Source organism: Furipterus horrens, unplaced genomic scaffold (assembly GCF_987537825.1).
Source record: "Furipterus horrens unplaced genomic scaffold, mFurHor1.1.pri manual_scaffold_1, whole genome shotgun sequence".
Taxonomy (NCBI): domain Eukaryota; kingdom Metazoa; phylum Chordata; class Mammalia; order Chiroptera; family Furipteridae; genus Furipterus; species Furipterus horrens.
The window spans coordinates 9,150,981-9,170,721 of record NW_028327171.1 but is presented as its reverse complement, the minus strand read 5'-3'; the positions used below and the strand labels follow the sequence as shown (position 1 = coordinate 9,170,721).

Here is a 19,741-nt window from a genome sequence, read left to right as displayed (position 1 = left end):
AGACAGAGGTTTGAGCCTCGCGGCTGGCGGGGAGCCACAGCTGGTACGGGAGGGGGAGCGACAGGAGAGCAGGGCTCGGGGGAGATTCAGGGGGCAGCTTTCCTTCACTACCTTCTAAAATCAGGTCTGCGTGGATGGAGAGGGGTGAGGGGGGACCCCAAAGACCCTCTGTTCCACCGGGGAGACCGAGACACTGCGGCCACTCCCTGCCTGGTGTGGACCAGCTAGCTGCCTGGTCTGTACCCGAATAAAATATTTCTACCAAAAACCACCCCAACTTTTGAACGGTTTTAAAAACGATGAAATAATGAGGTTGTGTGAGTTAGTAGAAAGTAATACGCTTGCTGTAAACATTTCAAACCGTGCAGAGGTACATGGTCAAAAGAGGAACCTTCACCCCACCCCCACGCCCAGGGCTGCCGTGGAGTCGGGTGCCTGCCCTTGGCGCAGGGGGTTTCAGACGCCGGCACACGTAGTGATGAGTGTGGCTACAGCCTGATTTTCCGCCCACATTGCTCGCGGCGTGGACTGAGTGGTTGTGCCTGCGCCCCCACCCCCAAAGCTTATATGTAGAAACCAAACACCCCACGTGGTGGTACCGGAAGTGGGGCCTCTGGGATGTGACTAGATCGCAAGGGTGGAGTCCCATGAACGGATTAGTGTCCTTATCAGAAAAGACCCCAGAGTGCTTTGTCTCTTCACTCTGTTGAGGACACAGCAAGAAGGCACCATCCAGGAACCAGGAAGCAGGTCTCTCCTGACACCTGGGCCTTGATCTTGGATTTCCAGCCTCAGGAACTATGAGAAATCAATGTCTGTTTTCTTAAAGTCACCCAGTCTGTGGCATTGTTATAAGAGCCTGAACCGACTCTCACACTCCGGCGGGAGTCTTCTGGGTCAGTTCCAGCCTCTCCTTTCTGCAAGAGGTGGCAGGAAAGAGGAGCACACCTGCTGGATTCACATCCTGGCCTCTCTGCCACTGAGCTGAGTGACCTGGAGAAAAGTACTGAACCTCTCTGAGCCTCCATTTCCTCCTGTGCAGAGTGGGAACACGGCTGCTGCATCACCCGGTTAGGAGGGTTACGTGAGTGAGCTGCGTGAAGCACTAGGCCAGGGCTGGGCCAGGGCTCCGCGCTCCTATCATCAGCATCGCTTTCCTTCATTCCTGTGAAACTGGCTGCGGAGTGTTTCATTGTCAGGATGCATTAAAAAGCATGTCACCATTCTCCTGTGGAGGACACTTAGATCATTGAGAGCCACGCCTGTGGTGTGACATGTGACTCTGGCCCATCCCCTCGGGCTCCTCGGTGAGGAATGTGTCCCCACCGCTTGGGCGCTTGCCAGGTTGGAACCCACGTCTGCTCTAGCCCCAGTAGCCTTCTTGCTCATGTGGGGTCTGCTCCCCTCGTTTCCAAGTCCAGAGCCCTGCCGGGTGACCATCTGCCAGTGGAGAAGCCTCGGTGCTCCCAGCTCGGCTGTGCTGCCCCGCCACACAGCCCCCTCCCACAGCTCTGTGAATAACAACGGAGTCACCATCCTGCACCCTGGGACTGGGACAGGAGCATGTGCATGACACCATGTGAGTTACTGCCCAGGCTGTGCAAGCTCCTTCTGGGAATAGGAGAAGCTTCTGGCGGGTTTCCAAGGTGAGCCCGCCTCCGGGTCACCTGTTCCACTTTTTAGCCTCAAGGATTCGGATGGCGAGTGAGGTCCCGAGGGATCAGCCTGGGATGCCTGGGCCACCGGCACTCAGCCTCTGTCACTGAGGCACTGCGCGGTGGGGAGGGACACTTAGGTGGCCTGTGTTAGGTTACAGACCTGCACCTTGTCAACAGACACTTCCACCTTTTCCTGAGAGGAGGCAATCTATATATATATATTTTTTAACCTTACAGGAAAAGGCTGAGACAGAAAAAGTAAAGAGAAGCACGAACTGCAGCCAACAACAAAAACCGCACCTTTGCAGGCTCCACGGTGGCGTTCCCTGGAGGGCCGGCCGGACGCCCAGCCACCCCCTGCTCTCCCCAGGTCCTACCCGGCTCCTCCTCGCGTCTTCTCTCCGCACTGCCACCTCCGCCTGCCTGCGGGCAGGCTCCCCACGCGGCTCAGCCCGCTCTCCTCCAGCCTGAAAGAACTGAAAGCTGAGCCAGTGTCGTCAAACCGGCTGGGGCTGGGCACAGCCTAGATCCTCCCAACCTCCCCCACCGGGCTCCCAGCTGGATGCACCAGCACGACCTACACCTGCTTTGGGGACAACACTGTGAAACCTCGGGCTTTGAAGTGCAACCCGAAGAACAAGGTCTCCCCACCTTCTCTGGGCCAGCATGTAGAAAAATCTCTAATAGAGACGTTTCTACAATGCAAATTTACCAAACAGCAATTTACCGAAAGGACTCAATGCACAAGAGGCTTTTCAGACGCCTGGCTTCCAGCTTGCCCTGTCAGCCTTAACACCTGGGAGTTAGTCTGCAGCTGGTTATTCTGATAAAAATTTCTTTAGACTTCAAAATAAAAAAGTTTTAAAAGGTAACATAAGTTAAAATTTTCTTTTTACTTAGACAAATTTCCACCTAAGCAATAAAAGAGATCGAGAAAAAATACAAAAGGGAAGCAAAGTCTTCCCCTAAATTATGGATATGATTACAGAGCTAGTGCAAACCCTAATTTATACCCACAGACCCAGGAAGGTAATGTTGTGCCAGCCCATTGTGATTTCCATGGTGCACCTGCCAACGAGGTTATGCCAAGTCCCTTGTGGGCACGTCAGACGCCCCAACAACCGGAAGGCATTCCCAGGGCTGTGCAACCACCCGTGAGCGGATGAGTCCCCTGTGCTAACCCTGGAGCTCTCAGAGAGCTGAGGTTCTGTGCTTAGAAGCCCTCAGTTAAGAAAGCCTAAAGGATTTTATCTTAGAAAATGGAGATGCATTATTTTTATAATCTTCAAAAAAAAAAAAAGAGTGAGACCTGAGAAGCCCCTAAGCTACATTTGGGAGTTTTCCAGTCTGACCAGCTGTGCTGGTTCCTGGCCCCTCCCCTGCGGGGACAAGTAGAGACAGCCTCTGTGACAGCTGAGAGTAGGAGACTCAGGTCCTGGCTACAGGACAGGTCCTCTCAGGGGGTCCCGCTGGGCACCCTGTCTCCCTGAGAGCGGCAGTGCCTCTGAGACCCTTCCTGCTCTGGTAGCCCAGGCCCAGGACTCTGAGGTGCAGACAAAGCGCTGCCCTCATTTCCCAGTGGGGACAACCATCTGCCCCTCCCCCTTCTCTGGGAAAGGGAGGAAGTGCTGGCTGGTGGTGGAGCTGGGAGCAGAATGCACACCTGCTCTCTGCATAAAATCCCATTGCCTTCACCTGCACAGCTCCCAGCAGACTGAGTGACTCGGCGAAATGGAGGTGGGAGAGGACAGGGGAGGGGCCAGTGTGGTCTCCTGATTGGAGGGAAGGCAGAGCACTGGCTACTTTAGGAAGAAGACACTGACCCATGCTCAAGGCACAGCAGGTCCCAGCTGCGGGCTGCTGGGCGCTATGGGGGGCCCACCCTACAGCCTTGCCTGCGGTGGTCAGGCAGCCCTGGGTCTGCCATGCCCGGCAATAGCCACAGCCTAGTCCTCACGCGTGCTATTGCCTGGATCAACAAATAAATGTCCCCACAAATCCTGTCGACCTGAACAAACCAGCTGTGGAGAGGGGCACTTGAGAATCACACGTCAGTAACGCTGGCAGTCTCACCTGATGCCTGGCCACAGCCACCCCCACCTGGGCCACCCGTGGGCTCTTTGTGGGGAGGAACACCCCACGGAGCTGGCGCATATCACTCACCTTCCTAGGAACCTTCTCTCGGGGACCTTCCCATCCACCTGTGCTCAGAAAGTGTCTTCACTGACAAGTGTCCACCCACCATAAATGTCCAGGTATAGCTAACTACCCCCACCCCCCCATTTCTGGGCTGGAATCCAAGCCCTCCAGCTCCCATTCAGCCCCTTGACCACGTGTTTGCTGGCCTGAGGGATGGGTCATGACCCCAATGTGGTTGAACTTGTATTTTCTGATCTCTGGGAGGAGAGTCATCTCCGGGGGGCTGCTGTCAGCCCCTCCTGCCCAGGGCCCCCAACCTGCAGAGCCTCCATCCTGTGACCCTCCAGCCAGAGGACCCAGACTAAGCCACGTTCTTCAGCAGACACATGAAAAGCTGACATGTTTTACCTTCCCTGGTTCCAAACCAGACAGGGAAGTGGGGGTCATTTAGTAACCCACTGAGCACCTAAAAGTCATCACAAAGCAAGCTTCCCCCAAAGAAAATCCTGTTCTGACACAGATGTTGCATATTGTCTTCACATCAGACTTCTCATGTGACCCTGACCTTAACTGAGGGTTTGGAGCAGTTTTGCTGAAACCTCTCTTCCATCACGTGCAGCTGACTCCACACGGCCACCTGAGGCCTTCGGTCTACACCAGGGACAAGCCAGCACCTAGGCTCTTGCTCTGTTGCCATGTTGGGGATATTGAAATACAGCCTTAGGCCAGCCGATGACCTAGCTCATTTTGCAACATCGAGAGGCTGTGTGCTGTCCCCTTCTCTGCCCCCAGCTTCCTAGAAGGCTGTAACCACTGTCACAGGTCAACTGCCACTGTATTTCCATCCACCACCCCCCACCGCCTGGGCCCCTCTGGCCTGCAGGAACCCCCGCGCCAGCCCCTGGCTCCAGCATGGGCTGGCCGTGCATGTCCCTTGTACAGCAGAGCACCTGGGACCCTGGGACTCCACAGGTGGGGCCCCCAAGTGGCACCTCCACAGCCCCGGCCTTGGTCCCCCCCCACTGCTCAGCACTTTGGCTCTATTTCGGCCCAGAAGGTCGTTACCTTGTTTCTGAGCTCAGACACTCTGTTGCTTGGTTTCCTAGGGGACAGTGTGCCTTCCCACTTCTTACCTGTCACAGTTGAATGTTTGGGCACTCGCCATGCCACCTTCATCACAGGACTGAAGTACTTTCTACGGACAGTGGGGACTCCCCAACATGACTCCACTGACCCCCACGGCCCCTCACTGCCTCTGGCAGTTCACACTCGGCTCCCTCAGCTCCAAGTTCAGAAACACAGTGCCTGGCCCCAGACTTGCCACACAGCCACCGTTTCTGCAGCTTCGTAACTGAATTAAATAATACCGGGGCTGGAAACAGTATGAAAAGCGGAAGCAGAAGTGGTCGTCTTGCTTACATCAGGCTCAGTTCTCTGAAAATGTTTGTAAATACAAGGAGATGGCCATCAAGGCACCTGAGAGAAGGGACAACTGTCGGAACGGAAAAACTGGGGGTATTTGAAGGGCTCCTCCCTGAGTTCTGGGCAGCTGCAGCTGCCCTCTAAGGAGCCAGAACAGAGTGGTCGGCACAGGTGGACGATGATGGTGAAAACGGGGGCCAGAGGCCGGACTGCCAGGCTCCCCACGCTTGCCTCCATCGAGGGGGTCCCTGTGTGGGCGTGTGCTGACCACAGCAGAGCTGGCACCAGCGCCCCACCCCCTGTGCCCGGCTCTGCTGCTCGTGCCCGCTGGACTCAGGTTCCAGGTCCCTCCCTGTACCGGCTTCCCCAGCGCCCTGACTGGACAGTGCCTGTCGGCGCACTCTCGTGGGAGCGCAGACACAGCCCACCGGCCTGGGCCAGGCATCGCCACCCCTGCTCCTGGACAAAAGCGGACCCACATTTTATGGTTTTCTGCACCCCCTTCCCAGCACAGGTCCTGGCAGTAACAGTAACCAAATGGCTAACTGACATGAGCAAATGGATAGATGTCTAGTCAGCTGCTGAGTCACTACTAGGGCGCGTCTTTGCCCCTGATCCCAATTCTCGCCGTCCTCACTCGGGCCCAGGCGCAGCAACACCTCCCACTCGGCCACAGATGAGTCTCCTCTCAGTCAGCAGCGGATCCACCTGGCAGGAGCCAGGCACACAACTTAATTCATGAGGAAATTTCTACACCTCCTGCCACCTGTGCCCAAGGTGGGGTCTGTGCCAAGCACTCCGGACCCTGGCTGGCCATCAGCCCGTCCACTCCAGAGTCACCCAGGACTGCTGAGCAAGGCCCTGGGTCTCACCCGCACAAGCCCCTACACCCAATCAACAGAGACTAAACCACTAGCAAGACCACAGAGAACATCTCTGTTAAATGTCTGGGTGTTTATTTTGTAGCTTAAAACCCACCACACTTAGGAACTTGCCGGTCCAAGTTCATTGTCATGCATGTGCAGTCCCTGGGCACAGGCCTGTGCTCAGAGCCCAATACCCGAGCCCACCTCAGACACCCAAATAAAATTACACCTCCAATCCTGCCGCACAGACCTGAATATATGCTCCCCTCCAGAACCACTTCCTCCTCCCGCGTACGTGTTAAACTGACGGTAATCCCAAAAGAAACAACTTGTCCAGCCAACAAGGCAAGAGAAGGCAAGAGTAATCGCCTTCTTCCTTCTGGATCAACATGTCACCTTAAGAGTTCTCCAGATTTCACAACCACCGGAGAGCGGAGCCAGTGCATGCCACAAGCAGGTGCCTGTCTCAGGCAAAAGTTTCCAAGTGACACTACAGCAGGCTGACCACCATAAATAAAGTGAGCCACGTGTGCAAGCTCCGCCCTCTGGTAGCCACACTGAAAAGTGAGTCAAACCGATTTTTCATCATGTATTGTATCTACCCCAATCCACCCCAAGTATCATCCTGTCGACATGCAATACACACGAAAAAGGAGTGAATAAGATGTTCTCTGTCACCTTGTTGTCCGGTCTTCTTAGTCCGTAAGTTCACACGTGTTCAAACCCTCAGCATCTCTCCGTTCAGCCTCTCCGCTTTCAAGGCCTCAACAGCCGCTCTGGGCAGTGACACTGACACTGGGCAGCTGGCTCTGTCATTTCGGTTAGTCATGTGACACTTGTGGCTGACAAAAGCTTTTGACCGCCCTCACCAGGAAGACACTACGGTCTCAGAAATCACTGCTGAAACAGCCTGACGGACGGCCACGTTGAGACGGAGGCCCCGGAGGTGACAGACACAAGTCAGATGCCTTAGTCACCCCATCCTGGCCTTTGCTCCGTGGGTGAGAAAGGGGGTTCTGTGGAAACGAACCGCACGGGATGACCTGAGCATGAATGCCTGGCTGGGCAGCGCCAGGGGGGCAGTCACGCCCCAGCCCACAGCTCCTCCAGTGAACGGTCTAAGGCAGCCCTGTCCATTGTCCTCCATGGAGGTAAGTTACCCCGTCTCTGAAAGACCAACAGGAACACCCTCGAAGGGGGTACTAACCCGCAGGGAGCACGTAATCTTGTTAACAGAGCTGTAAGCCAACCCCTGCCCTGCCCTCCCCCACCTTCATGTAAGCGCTCCTGATTTCAAATGTATAAAAGAAGCTGCCAACTGTTACTTTCCAGAACATTTGAGATCTTGCTCCCTGGCATATGTCATCAGTTCGGCTCAAGTGAACTCCTACAAAAATTCCTCTACAGGTTTCGACATTTCTTACATTGACAGTTTAGCTCGGAGTGAGGAAGGGCAGATGCCAGCCACAGGGACTTGCACACGTTAGGGAGGGACAGGTGCTGTTCCATGCACGCGAAGGCGGAGGGCTTCCAGGGTCAGTAACTCACCCCACGCACGCTTCCGTGGCTGGAGACTGTGGGGTCTGAGATACACGGCCCTGAACTTCCTTTCTCTCTCCTACCCATTACTCGGTGCCTCACTCTGTCCAGGGGAGGCGGGAGGCCCTGCCCTTACCTGTCTTACCGGTGAGCCTCCTGGGCCGGACCTGCAGGGAGGCTCCCTCACGGGAGGTGGCCCGGCTCTTATCCTGCCCTCAGCCCCTCCCAGTCGGGGAGGCAGGATCTGCAGGGAGGCGGGGGCTCACCAAGTGGCTCAGGAGTTGTCCTTCCCGCCCTCAACCTAAAGTCTCTGCTCGCCAGGAAGGTGGAAGCAGCCAGGAACATGGGCGGCCTGGGGCAACCGCTGCAGGGTCCAGGGGAGAGTACCCAGCGGCCCACGCCCAGTGGGATGGGCTCCACCCGCGGCAGGGGAGCACTTAGGGAGAAGTCCTGCTTGAGGCAATGGCTGTCCACGTCTCCTTGTTCTCATTTTCCCAGAGACTGAAAGCTAAGACCTGGCCAGCCCCCACATGAAAAACAGAAGTGCAGGTCAACAGCTGCAGAACAACCAAGGTGTGCCAAGTGCAGCGAAGAGGGAAGCCCAGAGAAACCAGGAAAATGCCTTCTGTCACATTCAGGTCAAAGGTCAAGGGTACACTCAGTGTCGGGAATACTGACTAACTACCCTGTGAAGCAGTAGGAAAGAGCTGGCTGCTAGAGGGCTTCGGAACAAGTACCCCAAGATGTGCTCCTGTGGTACATGAATTCTTTTTAGCTAAAGGCAACCAAGACCCTGTGAGCTCAAGAGAAACTTCTGTCCCCCACCCCCACTGCCCCAACCCAGAAGAACTGAATTAAAAGCCTTGCCCCATAATAAGAGATTAGCAGAGATAACCGTTTTTTGATCTCTCTAAAGGGCAGGGCAAACTGTGAGTTACTGAACATCTGCTCTTCTTGTCATTCAGCAATGAGCCGCTGAAGCCCCCCAGAACCTTACCTCAGCCCTGGCTCTGAATGGCTTATATTCCTCATGTCCCTTTCTGAGCCTCTCGTGTACGTGGGCTTTCATGTGGACATAGGTATTAAGTTTGGTCACTTTCTATGGCTAACCTGTCTTATGTTTATGTGATTATTAGACCAGCCAGAAGAATTTTGAGAATAAACACAAGTTTCGTCCTCAGGCACACTGCCAGTCCAAAATTCACTGTCCCTTGCTTCCCTATCAGTGGGACGGACATTCTGTCAGGCAGAAGCAGGCTCAGCCGAAAGGGTAAGGGTCCCAGACCCCCTGCAGCTGGGACAGCCATGTTGGCCAGGGAGATGGAGGTGAAAGCCACTGGGTGGAGTTCTTCAAAAGGGAACAGACCAGCTGTGCCCGTCTCCTCCTTCCAGCCTGGGACGCAGGCGAAATGGCAAGGTGGGAGCAGCCTTTTTGAAACCAGCAATGAGGAGCACAGAGCTGCAGGCTGCAAGGACGTTGAAGGGAACTTGGGGCTGTGTCTGTGCGGAGCTGCTGTCCCCACCCTGGGCTGAGTTACTGGTAATGGGGGAAAAACTGACCTGCACTGATCTGTTACTGCGCGTGGGCTGAACCTGCTCCTGACATGCAGAATTCTTTGGCAAAGAAGTGTTAAGTGGCAGACCTCAGAATCAAAGGAACTGCTCTGAATTGTTCCTGGCGTCCACAGCACCCCCTTTCAATCCCGATATTCTGTCCTTGTGGCCCAAGGACAAGGTCCACCAGGACCAGGGCTCACACCCGAGCTTCCGTCCACGGAGAGCCGTGGGGGCTGCACCCAGCAGGGCCCCAGTTCCAGGGGTCCCCGTCCCGCCTCCGGGAACGTATCCCTGCGCTGCTCGCCTCTCCTCCTCACACCAGCGTAAGCACCAGGAACACGCAGCTCTCCTGCAAGCCCTGGGGGGGAAAGCAGAGGCCCCGAGGGGAACAACGGCACGCCCCAACCAGGGCCTGGCCCAGCCGTGTGCAGAGCACCCCGGGGCCCACGTCATACTGACACGCGGCAGGCTCCTCCAGACACCGACCCGAGGGCTGGGCTCTGCCCCCAACACCCTGCCCGCAGGTCACATGAGAGCCCACAGCACCCAAGTCTGCCAGCAGCAGGGCTCAGCTGACAACCGTCCTAGCCAGATTCACGGCTGACACCTGTCCTCTCACCTGATTCAGGGCAGCCTCTGCAGGAAAGCTCTGCCCCAGGGCGGGAGCGCTTTCCAATGTCCCTCTCGTTCACTTATATATACTTTTAACTTTAAAAAGTCGAACACAAAAGGCAGTGTCTCAGATGCCCAGTGCCCATCACTGAGATAAACATTTGCCACAATGGCTTCAGAGCTGCATCTTAAAGAAACAAAACCCTGTGTGTGGTGTGTATATGGGTGTGTGTTTGAAGTGTGCTGTGGGTATAAACAGCATCTTAGACACATGAACTGTGTGTGAGAATCCTGCTCTAGCTGCCTGCTGGATTTGTCCCTGAGCTCAGACATTCCCGTGGCCCCACTGGTCCCCCTGAAGCCAGGGCCCCCTTGTGCACCCATCTGCCCAGGCAGGTTAGCACACACACACGTGCCCTTTGGTCATGGGTCACACAGTGCCCCGTCAGCCCAGCCAGTGCCATGCAGGCTCTGAGCCTCTCACCGTGTGCCTTTCGCCAGTGTGAGGTTGCCCCACCATCACAATGGGAGACAGAGGCCAAGGCACACACCTCTCCCGTCCTCCTAGTCATGCCTGGCCCTGCCTCCCCTGTTCCTGCAGATGTGGGAGGCAGGTCTGCAAACTCCCGAGGAAGCGGCGCTGCCAGTTTGGGGCCTCAGCTAAAGGCCAGGCAGAGAGATGCCCCAGAAGTCCAGCTAAACACTGAGGCTAAGAGCCCACAGCCTAGCCAGTGCCCAGTTCTAGCCTTTTGTCCCTGACGGTGACCATCACATTGCCAAGCAGCGGCATGAAGTCTAAGACAGACAAATCCTAAAGGACAATTCTGGGTGAAGAGCCTCGCTCAGGATCAGGAGATGAGTGTGTTCCTCCCAGTTCAGTGCCTGTCAGCCTGAAGCAGGTTAGATACACAAACACAGATACACATGCAGATGCAGACACATGCATGTACACACGTGCACACCACACACTCACCCCCCCAGCAAGCCTGGCTACTCTCCGCCCACCCTGTTTCCAGCCCCATCTCCCATCCTGACTTCCACTCTTGCCCCCTGCAGACTGCGGTAAAGCCAGGGCTCTCTCTGCCCCTTGAGGATCATGCCAGGGCGGGGCCTAAGCCGAGAACGAGAGCCACCCCGCGGGTCTGGTAAGCCAGGCACCCTGCCTGCTGGGCCTGCTGTCTGCTCCCCACGGCCCTCCACCAGCCTCAGGGAGGCTCCCTGACTTCCTGCCTGCCTGCCTGAACGCCTGCCCCCCCACCACCACCTGCCTGCCTGCCAAGCTCGTTCCTGCTGGGAGAGGTCGTCTGCTCGCCATCAGCACCCACGCTGCCACACCACTTAGATCCCTCTCAGAGGGGTCACCTTGCTTCCTGTGCCGCCCACTAAAGTGTAGCCCCCCAGGCTCTAGAAATCCACAAAGAACAAATGGACTGAAAGCGGGACTTCACACCCATTTCACGTTAGTTTCTGTCACCTCCCTCCATAGGCACTGAGGTCAAATGGTCGGTCACCTCTGCCCCCCAACACCAAGTGGGGTGCTGGTACATGGTAGGCCTGCCACTAAAGTGAGTAATTATTCAACAAGATCTAGGTTGCCCGACGGCAGGAAGTTGGTACTGCACACACCTGGGGGCCTGGCCTCCAGGGGGCCTCCCTGTAGGACCCTTGGGGAGCCCGCGTGAGGATGATCCAGGTCCTCTCCTCGCCAACAAACCACATGGACCCTGAGGTGCCAAAGCCAAAGATCCGCGGAATGTTCTAGCAACCACGGAAATGTCTTTACCTGTTTGCCTCTACTTCATAGCCTTAAATGCATGCTTCTTTATAAGCAACTTGACTTCTGAAATACACACGTTGCTAGTGATGGTACTTTTTCCAGCATGCACAGCCTTAACCCTTTGAGTGCCAACATCGCTGTGAGTGATGCTGACAAATTTCCCAAAAGTGCCAGCGTCGCTCCCAGTGATTCTTTTTTTGATGGCTATACATGTAAATAACAATGGAATAATTCATATTTTACGTTTTGTTCTCTTTTTTTGTATCTCAGATTATATATTGATATCATTTTTTTCTCATGTTGATCCAAATTTCGAATTACGCATGGCACGCAAAGGGTTAAGCACCTACTCCACAGAAAATAATTCCAAATCCACACATGAACATCTCGCCTCCCTACACATCCTGGTACCCACATTCTCAACCTCCCTCCCACCACACATTTCCGCTCCTCACCTAGGCCATGGGGTTGAGAATTTTAACTTCCAAAAGGAAACCTTCTTCATTAGGTAGCATTTACCCCAAATAAAGAAGTCTAGATTCTCACAATAATCTATCCCGCATTTGTTAAAGCTTCACAAAACCAGCATCAAGATTCAGGGAGACCAGTAAACAGATGTCCTGACACCATACCTGCTGCTGGTCTCTCGGCGTTCATGGAACGCTCTCCGCTGCTCAGCCCACACTGGCTAAAAAGGACATGCCCACCCTCTCTGACGCTGGCCCCCAGACTGCAGAGGTCAGAGTCCCATCAAGAAAATGATGAACACTCTCCCTGGACAAGTCAGCTCAGAAAATCAGCAGCGTGGAGCTAATTACTAATTAACAAAGGACAGCCATCAACCCCTAGTTTTATTAGTCACTGAAAACTTGTCAAAGGCACCTGATAACTAAACTGTTCCAAAGCTGCTCATCACTTTGATAAAACCCAACATCTCATCAAGTTCTTAGGGTCACCTGAGCTGGGACAAGGACAGCAGCACACTACCCTCTCACCCTGGGTCCCACCCTCACACAGGGAAACACACACACACACACGGACCAGAGCATCCATGGCACACCTGCCAGCCAGTCCAGGCAGCTGCCTTGGGAAGGGTCCCCATGCTCAGGGGTATGGGTAGGGTGACAACGGTGATCAGCGTGGACTAAACCAGCGCCCACTGGGCCTGCTGTATCACATCTGTGTGGCACTGGGAACAGAGAAGCAATCTCTTAAGGACGCATGGCCGTGTGCTCCGGGGCAGAGACAGAAAGTGACGAGAAGCCAGAGGTGCAAACACCACACAGTACCGTGTGTGCCCGGGAAATGTGGGTTTGAAAACACTGTGGGAGCAAAGTCCTGGTTCTAAGGCCTTTACACTCTTTGGGAAGAAAGCAGAGACAGCAAAGAGCTTCAGCTAGGCCAACCATGCCTCCCAGTGGTGTGAGGGTACCATTCCCACTGTGTAAACAGATGAACAGATTTAACAGCTTAAATTCAAGAGAGGACAGGAACACAGAGAAAAAAGATGGCAAATAATGATGGTGATGATCAAGTAGAAAGTCCAACTATGTCAGTAACTGCAGTAAGTTTAAACAGCCATTAAAAACCCAGCCATCTGCTGGATTTACAAGAGACAAACAAAGCTCAAACAGTATGTCACAGAAAGATGGAAACTAAATCAAGGGCCAGTCCATACAAACACTCACAGAAAGTGCTGGACAATAAAATCAGACCATAAAATCAACTTGAAGGCAAGAGGTCCTGGAGAGATGAACAGGGCTGGGACCCAGTGACACGTGGCTCCACTGGCTTACAATCCAAACTTCTGCCTGCCACTGAGCTGGGGATACACCTGAGCTGCCAAGAAGGCCCAGGGATGAGCGATGACGTGTCTCTCTGGAGAAAGAAGCCTCAGCAGAGCGCTGAGTCTCCCATGTTCTGAAAACCAACCAGCACAAGCAGCGAGCAGCGAGGGAGGTGGGACAGAAGGAGCCACTGCCACTTCACAGGCACCAGCGGGAAAGTGACAGCGGTGATAGCAGAGCAGCTGACAAGGTGGGTAAGAAAAGCTCAGGTGCATGGGAGGTGCAAGGGCCTCAGGAGAGGAAGCTACAGGGTGTTCTGTTATTGCTCTTAGTACAGAAACAATAGACATTTTCCAGAAGGAGGGAACGAAGGACCTGAAAGATATTCCGATCGGGTTCGGATCAGGTAACCACCAACACAAAACGCAAACCCCCCGAGCTAGCAGGTCAGCCACATCAAAACACAACACAGCACAAACCACAACATCCAGAGAGGCGAAGGACAGAGGCCATGTGCGCTGTGAGTGTGACCGTGCATGGGCACACATTTATCTGTAACCCCAAGCACACAAATACCAACAGCACTAATCAAACGCATGGACCATATTGATCAACTCCAACCAGTGGAGATCACCTACTAAAAAAGGGAAATGCTTTACAAAACAAAACCCACTCAGCGAGATATCACAGAACTACCTCAACCAAAGCCAGCCAGCAGGGTTGAAAATAACGAATAGATGTATATTGGGAAAATACAAATAAAAAGGAGGTCCAAATTCTTGATATCAGAGAATAAAATATCAGGCCAGTGACATTAAATAAGACAAATGAGGAATATTTATAATGCTAGAACTAAAATTCTTAAAGAAAATATAACAATTTGATATCTAGGTGTTAAATAACCCAGCCATATGTTTCATGAAGCAGAAATGAAAAGGATACCATAGAAATGAATGACGGCATGCTGACAATAAGAGACATTGCGACATCTCCATCCGAGAAAGAAGAGGGGTCAGAAGATGCAGCAGCAAGATCAGTGCCGTGGACAGCCAGCCAACTGGCACTCGATTAGAAGGGGCGTACCTTCTCCCAGCCTCTCAGAGAAACAGCCACAAACAGCATCCATATATTAAGCAACAAAGACATTTTGAACAAAATTCAGAGTTATGATAATACAAACAATATTATCTAGAAATTCATAACAAAATTAGAAAACAGAAAAAGTCCCCCTCCTTGAAATGTAAACATTCCTCTCCAGGGGAAGTAGAAACCAAACCTGCAAAATTTCTAGAAGATGTAACAAAAACCATAGCAGTGCTCAGAGGAAAATTTACTACATTAAATACTTACAATCTTTAGGGATGAATGCATGGAAATGAGAGAGTTAAGCCTCCAATACAAAAAGAAGAAAATTACAAACTAACTGAAGGAATTAATAAAGGTAAAAACAAAATACAATGAATTTGAAAACAACATTCTAATTAATAAATACATTTTTAAAAGATGTTTTCTTTTTAAAAAATCAACAAAACAGAGAAGTCACCTACAGCAGTAAAAAAAGTAATCCAGAAAAAGGAGAATAAAATGCCTAAGAAGGAATAACCATCAAAAGAAAACCTTTTTTTTTTTTTAATCATGGAAATGATTGCACATCTCTATGCAAATAAATTTGAAAACCTGGATGAAGTGGATACTATTCTAGGAGAAAAAAAATTACCAAAAAAATGAACACAGGAAAGACGGAAAATCTGAAAAGACCTATTTTTATAGAATTAAAAGAGATATCTGTCCTAGCTAATGAAAGAGACCAAACCCAAGCCCAAATGATTTCTCAAGAGAGTTACGCCAATCCTATAAGAACAGATTATCTTCACTGTTTAACCTTTTCCAGAACACGGAGAAGGAAAACTTCCAAATGCCTTTCACAAAGCAAGCGTGACATTAAGTCCACAGTGTGAGAATGAATAAAGAAGTTCTCGGGTGTGCTGCGTGGACCCCATCAGGGGACCTGGGAGCCCTCTGCTCCCCAGGTGTGTGCTGGGTGAAGCAGAAGTTCCTTTAGATACCTCAACCAGTGCAGAAGCAGACCATTCAGCTGTCTCCCATCAGGTCAGACATTAAACAGAATATTCAACAATGTCACTGTCTTCACTACATTCTATTTAGTTTTGAAAAATATAGTTTTCTTTATAAAAAGTGTTTTTTATGTTAACATGTAATGGGTCTATTGCTGCTGTTTTATTTTATTTTTATTTTTTAGTGGTAGCAGTATGGTTTGTTAAGCTGTGTCTTAGCACAGGCGCCGGGGCTCTTGATGTGTAAAGCCTGGACGTTCTGCCAGTTCTTTCTGGGCAATGACTCCAGGAAATTGACAGCTAAGAGAATGTTGTACACAAGCTCATCATCTGTCATCTCCACACAGTCATCACCAGACACAGCACCTTCTTCATCTGGAACTTGATTGTGGATTTCACTTCGACTTTGGCCGCCATGTTCCCACTGTGGGTCAGCAAGGAAGGGAACCTGCCAGCCTCATTCAGTCCTGGGCCCAGGATGCGTGGCATCTGCTTGATCAGAGACTTTGAAGCCAAAAAGGCATCATACTTCCTGGCCAGTTTCTTATTCGTATTGAGTTTCTTCGGCGCCTCGATGTCCACGCGGGGGATGTCTGCGGCCTCAGCCTCATCACAGTGCTGCTGGCTGGTCCTGTAGACCTCACCGGGGAACTTGGGGTGGGGGTGGACTTCAGCCTGACGGTGCAGAGGAGCACTTGTCCTGCCGAGGGTCACAGTTCTTCAAGCTGACCTGCAGCTCCACCCTCTCCCAAACCTTCCTGCACTGGCACTGGCTCCCCAGCAGGACTTCCTGCACCGCCTTGTACAGGGTGTTGCCACTGGGAGGCCGCTGCTCACGGTTCCTCACCCCAGAAAAAACGAAAAAGAGCTACTGCTGCTATTTTACGTAAATTATTAAGTATTTTTAATGTTCTCATTTTTCTAATTTCTAAAATACTATATATATCAACAGCAGGGACTCTCGATCATGGCACTGCTGACATTTTGGGCCAGACACTTTGTGGTGGGGGCTGTCCTGTGCACCATGGAATGTGCAGCAGCGTCCCTGGCTTCTACCCAGTGGAGGCCGGGAACAACCCCCCCACCACCACCATCACCAGTTGTATCAACCGAAAAAATCTCCTGGCACCCGCAGCTGAGAACCACAATAGATATAATACAAAACCGAAAGCTCTCTGGGGTCCTCAATAATTTTGTAAGAGTGTAAAAAGACCAAAGGTTTGAGAACCACTGCTCTTTACTTATGAACATAAATACAAAAATTTCTTTAAAACTTAGCAAACAGAATGAAACAGCACATTAAAAAGACAGCAAATACATTGTTCCATGACTACTACAAGGATGGTTTAGGGTAAAAAATAAATAAATAAATAAAATAATAATAATAATAAAATCCATTATATTTCTTCACAAAGAACGCTGGTCAGGTAATTTGACAAAATTAAACCTCACTTCCTGATAAAAATACTCCATAAAGTAGAGGCAATTTAAAAGATTATAGATGCTCATTATATGCGTCCCCTGATGGTGACACACCCACTATAGACTCCCCTGTAAGGTGACAATCGCCAGCCCCAAAGTCAGCATTTCCTGAACGAGAAATGCTGGAGGCATTCCAGGAAGCAGCAGGAACAACTCAGAATGCCCACTCCTGAATCAAGCAGGCAACAATATAGAGGAAATACAATAGATATATACAAGCAGACTGACTCTAGCTGTGCAGTTAAAAAACAATTAATGATGACTAACTTAGGTTTATATTATACCAGGACACAGAAACAGTTTACTCTAGAAAATCAATTAATCTAATGATTGGCAATAAGAGGAAAAAGAAGAAAACAGGACCGTTTCACTGGATTTAGGAATGGCAGACGAGGAAGTTCAGCCCCACTCATGATCAAGGACGTGGCCCTCGAGGCTGCCATCTCACCATTGAGGACTTCCTGCTGCCAACGTGATAAGACAAGTAAAGAATGAGAGAACTAAGGATTACACAGCTTTTGTCATCCATAGATGATGTGATCATCTACACGGGACATCCAAGCCCCTGAGGCACGTTTCAGGAAACAGAAGAGCTGCATGAGCTTGCGGGTAGAATACAAAGGAGCCCCACCCCACCCACAGCAGCCGCCTTCCCTCCTCTGGGTCTGCCGGCCGCCAGCACGCTTCCTGGACAGACGTTCACTGGGGGGAGAGGGGGGACAAGGGAGAGAGCCAAGTGGCACTAAAAATGAGAAGGGGCCACACGTGCGTGACACTTACTCATGTGCCAGGCCTGCTTGCTCTCTCCTTTTATAACTGGGCGGGACCACGTGAGCTGGACCATCCCCCCAGCTCGGCCCTGGTGTTTCCAGGATGCAATTCACACGGAAGCGAGTGAGGGGAAAGCTCAGGCAATGCCAAGAGCTGAGTCAAGAGGGCGGCTAAGACAGCTCGGGCTGCGTGTGATGTGGCCCTGGTGACCTTCTCCACAGTCCTGTTCCAACCAGAGCCCCTTGGTGCAAGCCAGACCGACAGCCCACAGGGTTCTGGTGCTCCCAGGCACGGCCACTCCAGAGGCGCACTTCAATGTTTAGTTCTAGTCCCCAGGAGATGAGGAGCTGCCAGGCTCGCGCTATCTGTGAGACAAGATGGCGGCCTGACTCGGGGCCTCTGCTGTGCCTACGTGTTAGGTGCGTGGACAAAGGCAGCTCTGCCAATGCTCACACGTGACCCAAAAAAAGACGTGTGAACCAGGAGCTCCTCCCTGGGAAAGGAACCTGGTCCAGGCCACTGTCCATGAGAAGATGCCTGGCACCCCTGCCCACTCACCAACAGCACTGGGCAGAGACAGAAAGGGACAGTGGGGTCCACAGCAGCAGGAGGCAAAGTCCGCCATCCAGGGGTCAAGCACCCGGGCCAGAGGGCACTTACACTGAAGTGCCACCAGGGCCATCATCACCCTCTTCACAGACACTGTCTCCAAGGTGTCACCCAATCCCAGCCACCCCCTCGGTATGGGAACAACTATGCCAGTTGCACCACCTTGCCAAGTCTTCTGGTCCTGGAAGCACACTCTGGTCCTCATAAAGGGATCAGCAGAGAGCTGTGCCCCGGGACAGACTATCACACGCATGTGTCTTACACCACAGGTGTGTACAGACATGTATATCCATGCATGCTCTTTAGGACATGCATAAACAATGAGGTAGAACTATTACAAAAAGCCTTTCAGACACATTACATCAAGTTGCCCAGATGTGCATTATGACGTAAGTACGTCTTTAGAGGTTCTGTGCATTTATGTCTGTCCTTAGTTGTGTTTCTACAGGCTCTGGAAGGATAACCCACAAACCATTGAAAGACATTCCCTCCAGGAAAAAGAGTGGAATCTGGGAAGAACTAAAGAACAAAATTTTGATTATTTATTAACTTTGGTTCTGCATTTCATTTTTATAAGCACATATCACTTTTATAATTAAAATTTAAACATTAAGAAAGACATTATCTTGCTTGCTCATTAAACCTGAACCTTTTGTCTGGATGACGGTTATGACAGCTTAACTAGTTACCCTGAACACTGATAAGATGGGTGTTCTTTAAGGAAAAAAGCTTACACTGAAGAAGGTGTGCATTCTCTAGACACAAGCTGGCCTGCCGAAGTCCAAGCCCTTTGTCCCAGGTTTAGGGAGCAATTAGAAGCTCAAACACAGCCGCCCGGGATGCCAGGCATGCAGCGGCGGCACACACACCAGCCTCCCCACCCCCACCCCCGCCCAACCAGGCCCTGCCCTGAGGCTCACAGCCCACATGGCGGCAGAAGTGCAGGACTGGGCAGCCTGGCCTCTGTCTGGCACAAACGCCCTCTGCTGCTGCGGACCCAACCCTGGTTCTGCAGAAAGAGGCTGTGAGTATGGACCCTGTCTACCTTACGTCCTTGGACTTCCTCTCATTCTAGAACTCACAAAGCAGTGGGATCCTGGCCGTAGGGGGATGCTGCCTGTCTTACTCATGAGAGACCAACACATCCCATACCAGGTGCCCCTTCCTCAGCCAGTGATCTGGGTCTCCTGAAGGCTCTGAGTCCTGGTCTCCCTGGGACTCTCTCTCCACCCTCATACTCCCCGGAGGAGAGAGGTGCCCTGCTCCCCACCCCATCACTCTTTCCTGCTGCACAGAGCAAGGTCCATGGCCAGCCTGAAAGCTCTGGAAACAAAGACCACAGCCAGCCAGGGAGGTGGGAAGCCAGGCTCCTGAACATGGCTGGAGGGAGGAGAGAGGAGCCCGTGAAATAAGAACATGGGACAGGCCCAGTTCCAATGTTAGTACC

The 19,741-nt window shown here is 52.1% G+C and overlaps 1 protein-coding gene and 1 pseudogene across 5 annotated transcripts in view; both read right to left on the bottom strand.

Moving 5' to 3' along the window:
* AGPAT3 (1-acylglycerol-3-phosphate O-acyltransferase 3) overlaps positions 1 to 19,741 on the bottom strand; it is an 80,840-nt gene that overhangs the window by 40,597 nt on the left and 20,502 nt on the right. The window contains exon 1 of one of the 5 annotated variants that reach the window (XM_090272112.1): positions 7,761 to 7,782. The exons of 1 other annotated variant lie outside the window; for it this stretch is intronic. The gene's annotated coding sequence lies outside the window, so the exon portion shown is untranslated. Of the gene's footprint in view, positions 1 to 1,958; positions 2,003 to 2,035; positions 2,122 to 7,633; positions 7,707 to 7,760; positions 7,783 to 19,741 lie in introns of those variants that run through there. 3 more of the 5 variants (XM_090272130.1, XM_090272119.1, XM_090272124.1) reach the window with 3 other exon arrangements.
* LOC150020615 (large ribosomal subunit protein uL1-like) lies at positions 15,602 to 18,367 on the bottom strand (annotated as a pseudogene).